The sequence below is a fragment of the Pseudophryne corroboree genome, chromosome 1 (assembly GCF_028390025.1).
Source record: "Pseudophryne corroboree isolate aPseCor3 chromosome 1, aPseCor3.hap2, whole genome shotgun sequence".
Classification (NCBI taxonomy): domain Eukaryota; kingdom Metazoa; phylum Chordata; class Amphibia; order Anura; family Myobatrachidae; genus Pseudophryne; species Pseudophryne corroboree.
This window is the reverse complement of record NC_086444.1, coordinates 573,707,430-573,723,047: the sequence shown is the minus strand read 5'-3', so window position 1 is coordinate 573,723,047 and position 15,618 is coordinate 573,707,430. Positions and strand designations below refer to the sequence as shown.

The following is a 15,618-nucleotide window of genomic DNA, read 5'->3' as shown; positions in this document are numbered from 1 at the left end:
GACTGTCCACGGCACCGAGGGTCTTTACCAAGGTAATGGCAGAAATGATTATACTCCTTCGAGAAAGGAAGTTTTAATTATCCCGTACTTGGACGATCTTATAAAGGCGAGGTCCAAGGAGCAGTTGTTGGTCGGAGTAGCACTATCTCGGGAAGTGCTACAACAGCACGGATGGATTCTATACATTCCAAAGTCACAGCTGGTTCCTACCACACGCCTACTGTTCCTGGGGATGGTTCTGGATGCAGAACAGAAAAAAGTGTTTCTCCCGCAGGAGAAAGCCAAGGAGCTGTCATCTCTAGTCAGAAACCTCCTGAAACCAAAACAGGTATCGGTGCATCACTGCACACGAGTCCTGGGAAAAATGGTAGCTTCTTACGAAGCAAAATTCCATTAGGCAGATGCATCGGCTGATATCCCTGTCTCCAAGGACCAGGGTATCTCTACTGTGGTGGCTGCAGAGTGCTCATCTTCAAGAGGGCCGCAGATTCGGCATACAGGACTGGGTCCTGGTAACCACGGATGCCAGCCTTCGAGGCTGGGGGGCAGTCACACAGGGAAGAAATTTCCAAGGACTTTGGTCAAGTCAGGAGTCGTCCCTACACATAAATATTCTGGAACTGAGGGCCATTTACAATGGCCCTCAGTCTGGCAAGGCCTCTGCTTCAACACCAGCCGGTCCTGATCCAATCAGACAACATCACGGCAGTCGCCCATGTAAACCGACAGGGCGGCACAAGAAGCAGGATGGCGATGGAGAAGCCACAAGGATTCTCCGATGGGCGAAAAATCACGTCTTAGCACTGTCAGCAGTGTTCATTCCGGGAGTGGACAACTGGGAAGCAGACTTCCTCAGCGGACATGACCTACACCCGGGAGAGTGGGGACTTCATCCAGAAGTCTTCCAACTGTTGGTAAACCGTTGGGAAAGGCCACAGGTGGACATGATGGCGTCCCGCCTAAACAAAAAACTAGAGAGATATTGCGCCAGGTCAAGGGACCCTCAGGCGATAGCTGTGGACGCTCTAGTGACACCGTGGGTGTACCAGTCAGTTTGTGTTCCCTCCTCTGCCTCTCATACCAAGGGTACTGAGAATAATAAGAAAACGAGGAGTAAGAACAATACTCGTGGTTCCGGATTGGCCAAGACGAGCGTGGTACCCGGAACTTCAAGAGATGATCTCAGAGGACCCATGGCCTCTGCCGCTCAGACAGGACCTGCTGCAGCAGGGGCCCTGTCTGTTCCAAGACTTACCGGGGCTGCGTTTGACGGCATGGCGGTTGAACGCCGGATCCTGAAGGAAAAGGGCATTCCGGAGGAAGTCATTTCTACGCTGATTAAAGCCAGGAAAGATGTAACTGCAAAGCATTATCACCGCATATGGCGGATGTATGTTGCTTGGTGTGAGGCCAAAAAGGCCCCAACAGAGGAATTTCAACTGGGTCGATTTCTGCATTCCTACAAGCAGGAGTGACTATGGGCCTGAAATTAGGCTCCATTAAGGTACAGGTCTCGGCTCTGTCGATTTTCTTCCAGAAAGAACTAGCTTCACTACCTGAAGTTCAGACGTTTGTTAAGGGAGTGCTGCATATTCAGCCCCTTTTGTGCCTCCAGTGGCACCTTGGGATCTCAACGTGGTGTTGAGTTTCTTAAAATCACATTGGTTTGAGCCACTTAAAACCGTGGATCTAAAATATCTCACGTGGAAAGTGGTCATGTTATTGGCCTTGGCTTCAGCCAGGCGTGTGTCAGAATTGGCGGCTTTGTCATGTAAAAGCCCTTATCTGATTTTCCATATGGATAGGGCAGAATTGAGGACTCGTCCCCAGTTTCTCCCTAAGGTGGTATCAGCTTTTCACTTGAACCAACCTATTGTGGTGCCTGCGGCTACTAGGGACTTGGAGGATTCCAAGTTGCTGGACGTAGTCAGGGCCTTGAAAATTTATGTTTCCAGGACGGCTAGAGTCAGGAAAACTGACTCGCTTATTTATCCTGTATGCACCCAACAAGCTGGGTGCTCCTGCTTCTAAGCAGACTATTGCTCGCTGGATTTGTAGCACAATTCAGCTGGCGCATTCTGCGGCTGGACTGCCGCATCCTAAATCAGTAAAAGCCCATTCCACAAGGAAGGTGGGCTCATCTTGGGCGGCTGCCTGAGGGATCTCGGCTTTACAACTTTGCCGAGCTGCTACTTGGTCAGGGGCAAACACGTTTGCAAAATTCTACAAATTTGATACCCTGGCTGAGGAGGACCTTGAGTTCTCTCATTCGGTGCTGCAGAGTCATCCGCACTCTCCCGCCCGTTTGGGAGCTTTGGTATAATCCCCATGGTCCTTTCGGAGTTCCCAGCATCCACTAGGACGTCAGAGAAAATAAGATTTTACTCACCGGTAAATCTATTTCTCGTAGTCCGTAGTGGATGCTGGGCGCCCGTCCCAAGTGCGGATTGTCTGCAATACTTGTACATAGTTATTGTTAACTAAAGGGTTATTGTTGAGCCAACTGTTGAGAGGCTCAGTTGTTTTCATACTGTTAAACTGGGTATGGTATCACGAGTTATACGGTGTGATTGGTGTGGCTGGTAAAAGTCTTACCCGGGATTCAAAATCCTTCCTTATTATGTCAGCTCGTCCGGGCACAGTGTCCTAACTGAGGCTTGGAGGAGGGTCATGGTGGGAGGAGCCAGTGCACACCAGGTGACCTAAAAGCTTTCTTTAGTTGTGCCCAGTCTCCTGCGGAGCCGCTATTCCCCATGGTCCTTTCGGAGTTCCCAGCATGCACTACGGACTACGAGAAATAGATTTGCTGTTGTGTAGGGTTTAGAGGCTAGAATTCACACTCTCTCTAGTTGAATATATTTGAACACAGTTATGGGTATTAGTCCGTGTTTGAAGAAAAACACTATGGTGTCTTTAAGATAATAATTGCTAAATTACCACAAGATCATTTGACCAATTAAGTGATGATTGAATTGATTTACAATTGTTGAGTAGTTTCTTTTATTTGGGTGCAGAAAAGTAGGTTCTGCAATTTTCAAGGGAAAAACACTGCTGTTAGCAAAAAATGCAACATCAGAAACATGTACGCAAAAATTGTGTACATTTGTAATTTGTACGCAAAAATTGTGATTATTAGGATGGTTTTTTGCAATATTTGCACATTTCACAAGGCCACCTTCTTTTTGTTAAATTAGTGTTGCAGTTTTTCCGTTTGGGCGTGCTTTCGCAATTTTGCTTTTGTTCGCAATTTTTGCAAATTTGTAATTTTTGCAATCCTTACTGAATTTGCCCCTATATACCACTTAAATCCTCTGTTTGTGATATGCATTTGCAATCACACTCCACAGGGTTTTTTTTGTTGTCAGGTACTGTGTCTGGCTATATTGTACTGTTACGCCCTAGGGCTACATTTTCCAATAATGTCTGCATCACAGGGCAGGAGATCCATGGCTGATCCTGTATCATGCAGTGCTGACGCCGCGGATTTATCTGAAGAAAATATTCCAGTTGAGGGTCCAGGTATTGGGGGTTCTGTACCTCTCGGTCAGCTGGCAGCACCGATGGCACACCAAGACCCACCTTGGGCTGCTTTTTCTAATTTACTGACTATGCTAGTAACGAGGCTTGCGCCCCCCCTGTGGGACCTCCTGTGCCTGTACAATCACATTTCTCTAACATCCTAGAGGATGCTGGGGTCCATATTAGTACAATGGGGTATAGACGGGTCCACCAGGAGCCATTGGCGCTTTAAGCGTTTAATAGTGTGGGCTGACTCCTCCATCTATGCCCCTCCTACCGGACTCAGTTTAGAAAATGTGCCTGGAGGAGCCGGTCACAGCTAGGGGAGCTCTACAGAGTTCACTTAGTTAAAGAGTATAAAATAAAAAATTAAAATTTTCAGTTTTTAATTTATTTTACAGGGAGGCTGTTGGCGACAGCCTCCCTGCAGCATGCGACTGAGGGGGGGAGCAGTGTCCGCCCTGCGGGGTCTTGAGCCACTGCTCCCGCTGACTGGGCACTAGCTCGAGAGGGGTCCAATCGCGCCCCGCTGCAGGGGAACGCTCGCCCCGACAGCCGGCCTTTCACCCCCTCAGGAGCTGAAGATGGCGAGTGAGTCACTGACTCCCCTTGCAAGCGGGGGGACAGTGTGAAGAGGGCGGCCAGAGGGTTAGGAGCGCGGTCTTAACCGCGCTCCTGGAAGGCTCAGCGGTACCTTGGTGCGGCGCTGGGGGGGACCGCCCTGGGCCAGCTCCGGACCCTGCACTGGTTGTTTCCTGCATGTCGGGGTCTGCGGATCCAGGTCAGACAAATCCTCAAGGCCAGTATAATCTTCTTGAGAGCGGGAAGTCGGCGCCATTCTCAGAGCGGACCCAGCAGTGTTCAGCGCCATTTTTCCTGCCTGCAGTCGCTATCCACTGGATCCAGGTCCCTCCAGAGCTTTCTCCAGCAGTCTGTATGGTATCAGGGGGCTGTAGAAGGGAGGGGAGGCTGCATAATAGGCTGTGTCACCTATTGAGGGACACAGTCAGCGCTGGGAAGGGACTCCCTTTGCCTAATAAGCGCTGGGTGGTGGGTTGGCTCCAATCTCTGTGCGTCTCTCTGCCTTTCTTGGAGGGGGGGGGAGACTCTGCCTACATAATACCCTGTGTGTTTGTGGGGTGTTGTGTGTGTGTGTGTGTGTGTGTGTGTGTGTAACATGTCTAGGGACAATGTCATATGCTGCAGGGGATTTGTCCTCCCAGGAGGACTCCATACCATGTAATCAGTATTGCACAGTTTTAGCGCAGATCCCAGCTAGAGAGCCAGAATGGTTAGTGTCTCTGAGGGAAACTATTTCCCAGATTTCTGATAGTCGCTAGGACTGAGCACGCCACTCAGGTCCTCCAGTCCTCTATGGTGGTATGGTCTGATTGTGCCTCCTCGGGGTCCCCGGCGGTACATTCTCATAAACGAGCGCTTGCAATTATGCAGGATGACACGGACACGACTTTGACACTGCAGACGGTGATAAGGATGTATTGTGGGGGACGGCATCACTTGCCAAGGGGGTGCAGTTGATGATTGAGGCTGTTAGGGATGTGTTACACATTTCAGACGCAGCTCCGGAACAGGTGGAGGAGGCCTTCTTCACAGATAATAAGACCCCCCCCCCCCCCTCAATTTCCCGGCATCCAAAGAATTGAGTGCTATCTTTGAAAAGGCATGGGAAACTCCGGAAAAGAAATTCCAGATTCCCAGGAGGGTGTTGGTGGCTTTTCCCTTCCCAGAGGAAGATAGGAAGAGGTGGGAGTCCCCGCCGATAGTCGACGCCTCTGTGTCCAGGCTGTCCAAACAGGTAGTTTTACCGGTCCCGGGATCTACCGCATTAAAGGACCCGGCAGATCGCAAGGTGGATGCTACGCTGAAATCCATTTACACGGCTTCGGGGGCTATATTGCGGCCTACTATAGCCTGTGCTTGGATTGCTAAAGCTATTGCCAGATGGTCGATCACTCTGCAGGAGGAATCGTCTACGCTGTACAAAGGTGATGGTGATTTGTTTTTGCGTAATATTCAGGATTCTGCAGGTTTCCTGGTGGATTCCATGAAGCACCTGGGTTCCATGGCCGCGGGGATCTCCTCCATGTCAGTCTCGGCTCGCAGAGGTCTCTGGCTGCGCAACTGGTCTGCGGACGCGGAATCCAGGAAGTGTGTGGAGGTCAGGCTCTATTTGGGGAGGCACTGGATGCGTGGATTGCCACGGCTACCGTGCGTAAGTCTCCTTTTCTCCCCTCAGCTGCGCCGGCTATGAAGAAGCTCTTTTCATCTAACACGTCACAGTCCTTTCAGGCCGTGAGGCTTAGAAAGAATAAGCCTTCGAACACCTTCTTCAGAGGTGGTCGTGCCAAAGGAAAGAAACCCGCTCCCGCAGGTTCCCAGACCCAGAAGCACGCTTCTGATACCCCTAATTCCTCCGCATGACGATGAACAGCTAGGCCTGGAGGAAGGTCAGGTAGGGGCGAGACTCAGTTCAGGCAGTTAAGCCACATCTGAGTGTCGTCAGGTCTGGACCCCTGGGTTCTGGATATAGTGTCCAGGGGGTACAGACTGGAGTTTTAAGAGCCCCCGCCTCACCGTTTCTTCAAGTCAGGCTTACCAGCTCTGCTGGTGGACAGGACAGTTCTTCTGGAGGCCATCAGGAAATTGGTGGTGTCAGAGGTCATTGTTCAGGTCCCTCTTCAGCAATGGAACAAGGGTTATTATTCAAACCTTCTTGTGGTACAGAAACCGGATGGTTCGGTATGGCCTATTCTAAATTTAAAATCTTTGAACCCTTATCTCAAGGAGTTCAAATTCAAGATGGAATCTCTGAGAGCTGTCATTTCAGGGCTGTCGGAGAGGGAGTTCCTGGTGTCCGTGGACATCAAGGATGCTTACCTCCACATTCCAATTTGGGCGCCGCATCATGCTTATCTCAGGTTTGCGCTGTTGGACGATCACTATCAGTTCCAGGCGCTGCCATTTGGCCTCAACAGCACCAAGGATCTTCACCAAGGTGATGGCGGAGATGATGGTTCTCCTCCGCAAACAGGGGGTCAACATAATTCCATATCTGGACGATCTCCTGATCAAGGCATCATCCAGGGAGAGGTTGTTGCGGTCCATCGCACTCACGACACAGCTGCTCAGGAAGCACGGTTGGATCCTGAATCTTCCGAAGTCTCATCTGGAGCCGACAATGCGGCTGTCTTTCCTGGGAATGATCCTCGACACGGAAGTGCAGAGGGTATTTCTCCCGGCAGAGAAAGCGTTGGTGATTCAAACAATGGTCCGGGATGTCCTACGGCCTGCCTGGGTATCGGTTCGTCAATGCATACGCCTTCTAGGGAAGATGGTTGCCGCCTATGAGGCTCTGCAGTACGGCAGGTTTCATGCTCGACCTTTTCAATTGGACCTCTTGGACCAGTGGTCGGGCTCTCACCTACACATGCACAAGAGGATACGCCTGTCTCCGAAAGCCAGGATTTCACTTCTCTGGTGGCTGCAACTTCCACACCTTCTGGAAGGGCGAAGGTTCGGAATTCAAGACTGGATCCTCTTGACCACAGATGCAAGTCTAAGAGGTTGGGGAGCGGTCGCTCTGGGGGAAACCTTTCAAGGACGATGGTCGGATCAAGAATCACTTCTCCCAATAAGCATCCTGGAACTCAGGGCCATTTACAACGCCCTTCTGCAAGCAGCACACCTTCTACAGGATCGCGCTGTTCAGGTGCAGTCGGACAACGTGACCACAGTGGCCTACATAAACCGACAAGGCGGAACGAAGAACAGAGCTGCCATGGCAGAGGTGTCAAAGATCCTCATCTGGGCAGAAAGGCACGCGGTGGCAATGTCGGCAATCTTCATTCCGGGCGTAGATAACTGGGCAAAAGACTTCCTCAGCAGACACAATCTCCATCCAGGGGAGTGGGGCCTCCATCCGGAGGTGTTCTAGGAGGAAACCGGTTGGTGGGGGGTTCCTCACATAGACATGATGGCCTCCCGCCTCAATAAAAAGCTACGGAGGTACTGTTCCAGGTCAAGAGACCCACAAGCAGTGGCGGTGGACGCACTGGTAACACCTTGGGTGTTCAAGTCAGTGTATGTGTTCCCTCCACTTCCTCTGATACCAAGGGTTCTTCAACTCGTGAGAAGAACAAAGGTTCTGGAAATCTTCATTGCTCCGGACTGGCCAAGGAGGGCTTGGTACGCGGATCTGCTGGATCTTCTGCTGGAAGATCCACGGCCTTTATCTCTTTGGGAGGACCTGCTTCTGCAGGGGCTGTTCGCTTATCAAGACTTACCGCGGCTTCATTTGACGGCATGGCGGTTGAACGCCAGATCTTAGCTCGGAAGGGTATCCCGAGTGAGGTCATTCCTACCCTGATACAGGCCAGGAAGGGGGTAACGTCTAAGCTTTACCATCGCATTTGGAAGAAATATGTTTCTTGGTGTGAGGCCAAGAAGTTTTCGGCAGTGGAGTTTCAACTTGGTCGTTTTCTCCTTTTTCTGCAGGCAGGGGTGGATATGGGGCTGAGACTGGGCTCCATCAAGGTCCAGATCTCTGCTTTTGTCCATCTTCTTCCAAAAACAATTGGCTGTTCTTTACTGAGGTTCAGACCTTTTTGAAAGGGGTTCTGCACATCCAGCCTCCCTTTGTTGCGCCTACGGCTCCATAGGATCTTGAGGTGGTGTTGCAGTTCCTGTAATCCGCTTGGTTTGAGCCTCTACAGGAGGCTGATCTCAAGTTTCTCACATGGAAGGCGGTCACCTTGTTGGCCTTGGCTTCTGCACGACGCGTGTCGGAATTGGGGGATTTATCTTGTAAAAGCCCCCACCTGATATTCCATGAGGACAGGGCAGAACTTAGGACTCGTCCACAGTTCCTACCTAAGGTTGTGTCGGCTTTCCACATCAACCAACCTATTGTGGTGCCAGTGGCTACTGACTCCTCAATTACTTCAAAGGCCTTGGATGTAGTGAGGACCTTGAAGATTTGCGTGAAGAGGACGGCTCGTCATAGGAAGAGTGACTCTCTGTTTGTCCTCTATGATCCAAAGAAAATTGAATGTCCTGCTTCTAAGCAGTCGATTTCACGCTGGATCAGGTTCACTATCCAGCATGCTTATTTCACGTCAGGTTTGCCGTGTCCGAAATCTGTAAAGGCCCACTCTACTCGTAAAGTGGGTTCTTCCTGGCCGGCTGCCCGGGGTCTCTCGGCGTTACAACTCTGCCGAGCAGTTACTTGGTCTGGGTCGAACACGTTTGCCAAGTTTTACAAGTTCGATACTCTGGCCTCTGATGACCTCAAGTTTGGTCAGGCAGTGTTGCAGGAGCCTCCGCGCTCTCCCTACCGTACTGGCTCATCACCTGGAAGAAATCCTCACTGGTCCCTGCTCAGAGCATGGTGCACCTGGGGGCGTTAATGGACACACAAAACCAATGGTTGTTCTCGTCTCCGGAGAAGGTCCTGAAACTTCAGAACAAGATAAGATGCTTCCTATCTCGCCCCCGTGTGTTGATACACTTGGCGATGCAAGTACTAGGCCTCATGGTGTCGGCTTTCGACATGGTAGAGTACGCTCAATTTAATTCCCGCCCTCTGCAGAGGTTAATCCTTTCCAAGTGGGACGGCCTGCCTCACCGAATCAGGACTCGCATGATCTCCTTGACCTCGGAGGTTCGCCTGTAACTGTCCTGGTGGCTCCAGGACCAACGATTGAGCAGGGGTCATCCCTTCTGGGTCCTCCTAATAACAGATGCCAGTCTGCGGGGTTGGGGCGCGGTGTTGGAGCAGCACTCTCTTCAGGGTCGGTGGACCAGGGAGGAATCTCTCCTTCCAATAAACATTCTGGAGTTGCGGGCAGTTTTCATTGCATTGACACTAGCCCTGCCTCTGGTACGGAACAGGCCTGCTCAAATACAGTCAGACAACGCCACAACGGTGGCGTACATAAATCATCAAGGCGGCACTCGAAGCCGCGTAGCAATGTTCGAAGTGTCAAAGATTCTTCGCTGGGCGGAACGCCATCTGCCAGCCATATCGGCAGTGTTCTTTCCGGGAGTCCTCAACTGGGAAGCGGACTTCCTCAGTCGTCAGGACATACACGCCGGAGAGTGGAGCCTTCATCCGGAAGCATTTCAACTCCTAGTGGACAAGTGGGGCCTACTAGATGTAGACCTGATGGCGTCTCAGCACAATCACAAGGTTCCGGTCTTTGGAGCAAGGACAAGGGATCCTCAAGCAGCGTTCGTGGACGCGCTGGCAATTCCATGGAACTTTCGGCTGCCGTATGTGTTCCCTCCATTGTCACTCCTGCCCAGGGTAATAAGGAAGTTCAAGCAGGAAGGAGGATTACTACTTCTAATTGCTCCAGCGTGGCCCAGATGGCATTGGTTCTCAGACCTGCAGGGTCTCTCGATAGAGCGTCCTCTTCTACTTCCGCAACGCCCAGACCTCCTCGTTCAGGGCCCTTGTGTCTACCAGGATCTGGCCCGACTGGCTTTGACGCATGGGTCTTGAAGCTTCAGTTCTGAGAGCAAAAGGGTTTTCTGAGGCGGTCATTCAAACTATGTTGAAAGCCCGTAAACCGGCTTCGGCTCGGATTTATTATAGGGTCTGGAATTCTTACTTCACCTGGTGTGCGGCTAAGAATTATGAGGCATACAAATTCAGTACGGGCAGACTTTTGGCTTTTCTGCAACAGGGCCTGGACTTAGGCCTCCGTCTGGCCTCCCTCAAGGTTCATATTTCAGCCTTGTCGGTATGGTTTCAGAGAAAAATTGCGACTCTGCCTGACGTTCATACTTTCACTCGATGTTTTACAGATTCAACCTCCCTATGTTCCTCCTGTGGCTCCTTGGGATTTGTCGGTCGTTCTGGATGCCCTACAAGAGTCCTTTGAACCTCTTGAGTCTGTGGACCTTAAATGGCTTACGCTTAAGGTCTTATTTTTGCTGGCTATTGCCTCTGCTAGAAGGGTTTCAGACTCGGGTGCCTTATCCTGTCTGTCACCCTTTCTGATTTTTCACAATGACCGTGTGGTTCTTAGAACTCGGTTTGGTTATCTGCCTAAGGTGGTGTCATCGTTCCACCTTAACCAAGAGATTGTGGTTCCGGCCTTGGGTGGTCATTCCGAGTTGTTCGCTCAGTAATTTTCTTCGCATCGCAGCGATTTTCCGCTATTTGCGCATGCGCAATGTTCACACTGCGACTGCGCCAAGTAAATTTGCTATGAAGATTGGTATTTTACTCACGGCATTACAAGGTTTTTTCTTCGTTCTGGAGATCGGACTGTGATTGACAGGAAGTGGGTGTTTCTGGGCGGAAACTGGCCGTTTTATGGGAGTGTTTCTGGGAAAAACGCGGGAGTGGCTGGAGAAACGGAGGAGTGTCTGGGCGAACGCTGGGTGTGTTTGTGACGTCAAACCAGGAACGACAAGCACTGAACTGATCGCACTGGAAGAGTAAGTCTCGAGCTACTCAGAAACTGCACAGAGAAGTCTTTTCGCAATATTGCGAATCTTTCGTTCGCAATTTTGATAAGCTAAGATTCACTCCCAGTAGGCGGCGGCTTAGCGTGTGCAAAGCTGCTAAAAGCAGCTTGCGAGCGAACAGCTCGGAATTACCACCTTTATCTCTCCTGGTTTGTCCTCCAAAGAAAGATCTTTGGATTTGGTACGGGCTTTCCGTATATATGTGTAAAGAGAACCGCCTCTCTTAGGAGATCTGATTCTCTATTTGTCCTTCTTGGTTTTCACAAACGTGGCTGGCCTGCGAATAAGCAGATCTTGGCCAGATGGATTAGAATGGTGATTGCTCAAGCTTATGTACAGGCTGGTCTTCCAGCTCCTGCTACTATTAAGGCCCATTCTACTTGGTCTGTTGGACCTTCTTGGGCGGCCCGCCATGGTGCGTCCCTAGAACAATTGTGCAAGGCGGCTACGTGGTCCTTGGTGAACACGTTCATCAGGTTCAATGCCTTTGATACTTCCGCCTCCCAGGATGCTTCCTTTGGATGCCGGGTTCTTGTGCCTGCTACAGTGTGTCCTTCTTTAGGACATCCCCGATGTTATTCCCTGTGGAATACCAGTGTATCCCGCTGCAGGAAAGGAGATTTATGGTAAGAACTTACCATTGTTAAATCTCTTTCTGCGAGGTACACTGGATTTGGGTTTGTATGGCATTTGCTGCAGGTACCTTCCTTCTCCTGTCGTGAGAATATGGTTGTCTGTGGCTACTTATTATTGTCGTCTTTTACCTGCTACTGCATTGGACTGGCTAACAAAACTGAGCTCCAGTACCTGGAGGCGGGGATATAGAGGAGGCGGTGCAAGGCATCCTCGGAACAGTCAAAGCTTTAGCATGTTGGTGCCTCGGATCAAGATCCAACTTTACACCCCGATGTTATTCCCTGTGGAATCCAGTGTACCTCGCAGAAAAAGATTCAACAACGGTAAATTCTTACCATAAATCTCCTTTTTTTGGGATTAAGCTGCAAATATGCAATGATAAATGTGCCCCATAGATTGGTACCTGTGACTGCGGTTTGTTAGATGAAGGCATACATTCCTGCATACAGACATTAAAAAGACGCTCTGTTTTTCATCACTCGACCTAAGTACCTGTACAAAACACTTACTGGGAGGTTTTTTTTTTGTTTTTTTTCAGTGGGCTTGTGTGTTGTATTTGGAACAACATAACCGTTTGTTTTGAGTTTAAATAACCTACAATATGAACAGTTCAAACAGCCTTGAATGGAGTATTGTGACTGCAAAACATTGTCCTCCTGTATAGTAGAACGTTCCCCGTGAAATAACCCCACATTGGTTGTCAAATTCAGGTAAACAGTTCCAGGTTTAACACTTGTATACTGAACATAATAATACATGTATAAATACATTGTGCTGGATGTACTAACATACATCGCCGTTCACCGCAGTGATGCTAATCGCATATGTACTAACCCCCTGCAATACCTGTGAGAGGGTTGGCAGGGGATCTCTCTCTGGTACATCACCTCCCAGCCCCACGAGATGATGTGTGCAGGGACTCCCTGGGCTCCTCCTCCCCCCTCCCTGCAGCTAGAAGGACAAATGGCTGTGATGCAGGGAAGGAGAAGTTTGAGGGATCGTGGAGCGCAACTGGAGGCTTACAGGATGCAGGTGAGGGTAGTTCGGTGTGAGCGGCGTGGTGATGCGTCAGGATGAGGTAAGAAGCCCATAGGCTTCTATAGGGTATCGCCATAAAAAGTTGGCAATACGCGGGTGGCCAGGGGTTAGTATGTTTGAAAATGCAGTAAAACCCCCGAAAAATGGGGGTTTTACTGCATTTTTCCTTTAGTACGTCCCATATTATATGTAATGATCTAGAAAATACTATATTTCAGTATATATGTGATTATCCTAGTACGGTTTCACTTTCAGTAATCAAGAATTCCTAAAAAATAAAATCAACAGTTAGTAGGATCAACTCGCTAAAGGGCCCCATACACTAGAACGATAATGCTGGATTTCATCCGATTTCAGCCATTCGGGCCGATATATTGGATGAAATCGGCATTTCGGATGTATTTTACATCCGATCCTATGCGCGGTCCCGTGAGCATCGGATCGGATCTCCTAGATTGACTGTGCTGCACTTGTGATATGTCAGACCCCGCAGGCATGGCTGGGATCGCACAAGATACATCGTAAGCAAAAGGACTGCATACGATGTATCTTATGCAATCCCGCCGCCTGGGAGGCTGCCGGGGTGATCACCTGCAACATGAGGGTCCGACATGTCGCATTAGTGTATGGGGCCCTTAAGATCTACATTGATGCACAAAGCTGGTTGAGGTATTTTATTGAGTGGAGGCCAAAGGCTCGAAGTAAGATCCATAGGAATCAGACTCCTTGGGGGAATTCAAATGTTTGAAAAGTCAGTTGGGTGTCTGTTTTTTCTGCAGTGGAGTACACTGGTATTCCACAGGGAATAACATTGGGGTGTAGAGTAGTATCTTGATCCGAGGCACCGACAGACTTAAAGCTTTGACTGTTCCCAGGATGCATAGCGCCGCCTCCTCTGTATCCCCGCCTCCAGGCACTGGAGCACAGTTTTGTAAGTTGGTGCTCTGCAGGCAGGATCACTAACAGGTGGGCTGCTCCAAGCAGCTCTGAAAAGAGCTTTTTTTCTGAAGATTGAAGACTTCAAGGTCCCGAGCATAGCACTGACGAGTGCTGGATGTCAGTCTGACATTTAATGCTGCGGCTCCATCACCTCCCCTGGTGGCGCTGTATACTCCCGTGTCCCTGGTTGCCGGGTACTTACAGCGGAGGGCTCCAGTTCCCGGCGCATAGCACACACATCCACCGCTGCTCTCCAGGATCACGTGGCCACATCAGGGAGGAGATAGGAGGTTCCCCTAGGCAGGACCCGCCGCAAACCGCGATCCGCGCCCCCCCCCCCCCCCCCCCTAGACCACCAGGGCAAGGGCACAGATCGGGTTTTAACCCATTTTACAAGGGCCCGCAGTACCCGATGAGGAAGTCCAGCTAGGGGATATGGCTCCGGCCTTTAGCCTCCTCTCCCAGCCCCAGGCGCCATTTTATATAACTGTTCCCGTCCTGAACCTGCATATATCTTCTCCCTCATTCCCTGTGGCAATGTTTGGCGCCATCACACTGCTCTGGGACTGCATGGGCAAAACCTCCCCTGCAAAGCCGCCTCTGTAGTCAGCGCTGTGCATTTGCAGGACACTTAAGTATTCTACATGTTTTTTGGCAGTGTTGGTTAAGAAATAGTGCATTGTGACAGGGTAATATGGTACAAGTTCCCTGTGATATACATCCAGTCTTTACTGTGCATTGTTATATCTAGTGACATATATAGCTTTACTCAGTATTACTTAGTATTGCTAGTCCAGTGCAGTTTTATTGTTTGTCATAACTTCTGCATTGTATATGTGACTGTGTGTGTGCATATAGCTGCTGTGTGATATCTACTCCATGTATCTATCTCGACAGCGCTTTTGGTTAATATTGGTGTTTTTCACAGGATATACTTGTATAGTATTTTTCCCTGTGCTTTTCAGTCACCATTTGCCACTTGAATCCTCTGTTTGTGCATTACACTGTACAGGGGGTTCTTGTTTGGGTAAATTTTCTGCATTAATTGCACTGTGTTGCCCTTGGATTAGCCTTCCTATCATGTCGGCTACAAGGGGTGACGTTTCCGTGGCTGAGGGCTCAAGTGTTGCATTGCAGCTGAGGGCTCAAGTGTTGGGGGCTTTTTACATCCCAGTCAGGTTGTAGCTACAGGGGCACATTCATACCCACCTTGGGCTACTTTCTCTACATTGCTGAATACGCTTGTAACTAGACTCACGCCCCCCTATGGGACCACCTGTGCCATTACAGCCACAATTTGTCCCTGCGGTTAATCCGCCATGGGCAGATACTCTGTCCACTCAGTTACAGCAATTCCATCACAAAATGGCTAAGCAGATACCTGGCCCTCACCCGCCTAGGGCCAAGGGGCCCTCTAAGCGGGCCCTTACTTCCGCGCAATCCACTCATGTTCTGGATACCTCTTCTGATAAAGATGGTGCGTATACTGACCCCTCAGACACTGATGCAGATACTTCTGATGGGGAATCTGTTTTACAGGTGGATGTTCCTGATCTCTGGGAGACTATCAGGCTGATTCTCCAAATCGATCATGACACAGAACCTCAAGAGGCCTCTAAGAAACCTGATAGGTTCAAACGTCAAAAGGTCGCTAAACTTGTCTTAACTCATTCTGTCTTACCTCATTCTGACCATTTGTTGACATACATCAGGAATCCTGGGAGTGTCCAGGGAAAAGGTTTACATCTCATAAGAAGATGCTAGCTCGTTATCCTCTTGCCGTAGAGCGAAGTAAAAATTGGGAAACCGCCTCCAGTGGACTCACAAGTCGCACGGCTGGTGGTTTCTTCTGCTCTGCCTGTCACTACCGTCACTACTCTGAAAGAACCGACGGATAAGCGTGTGGGGGGTTGCTTGAAGCCTATTTATACTCTCGCTGGAACTGTGCATAGACCTACTATTGCGGCCTCTTGGGCTGCTGAAGCCATC

The 15,618-nt window shown here is 50.0% G+C and overlaps 1 long non-coding RNA gene across 1 annotated transcript in view; it reads left to right on the top strand.

Moving 5' to 3' along the window:
• LOC134899732 (uncharacterized) overlaps positions 1-15,618 on the top strand; it is a 63,540-nt gene that overhangs the window by 31,258 nt on the left and 16,664 nt on the right. Inside the window, exon 2 of the long non-coding RNA XR_010173354.1 lies at positions 12,191-12,362. This is a non-coding gene — a long non-coding RNA (uncharacterized LOC134899732). The remainder of the gene's footprint in view (positions 1-12,190; positions 12,363-15,618) is intronic.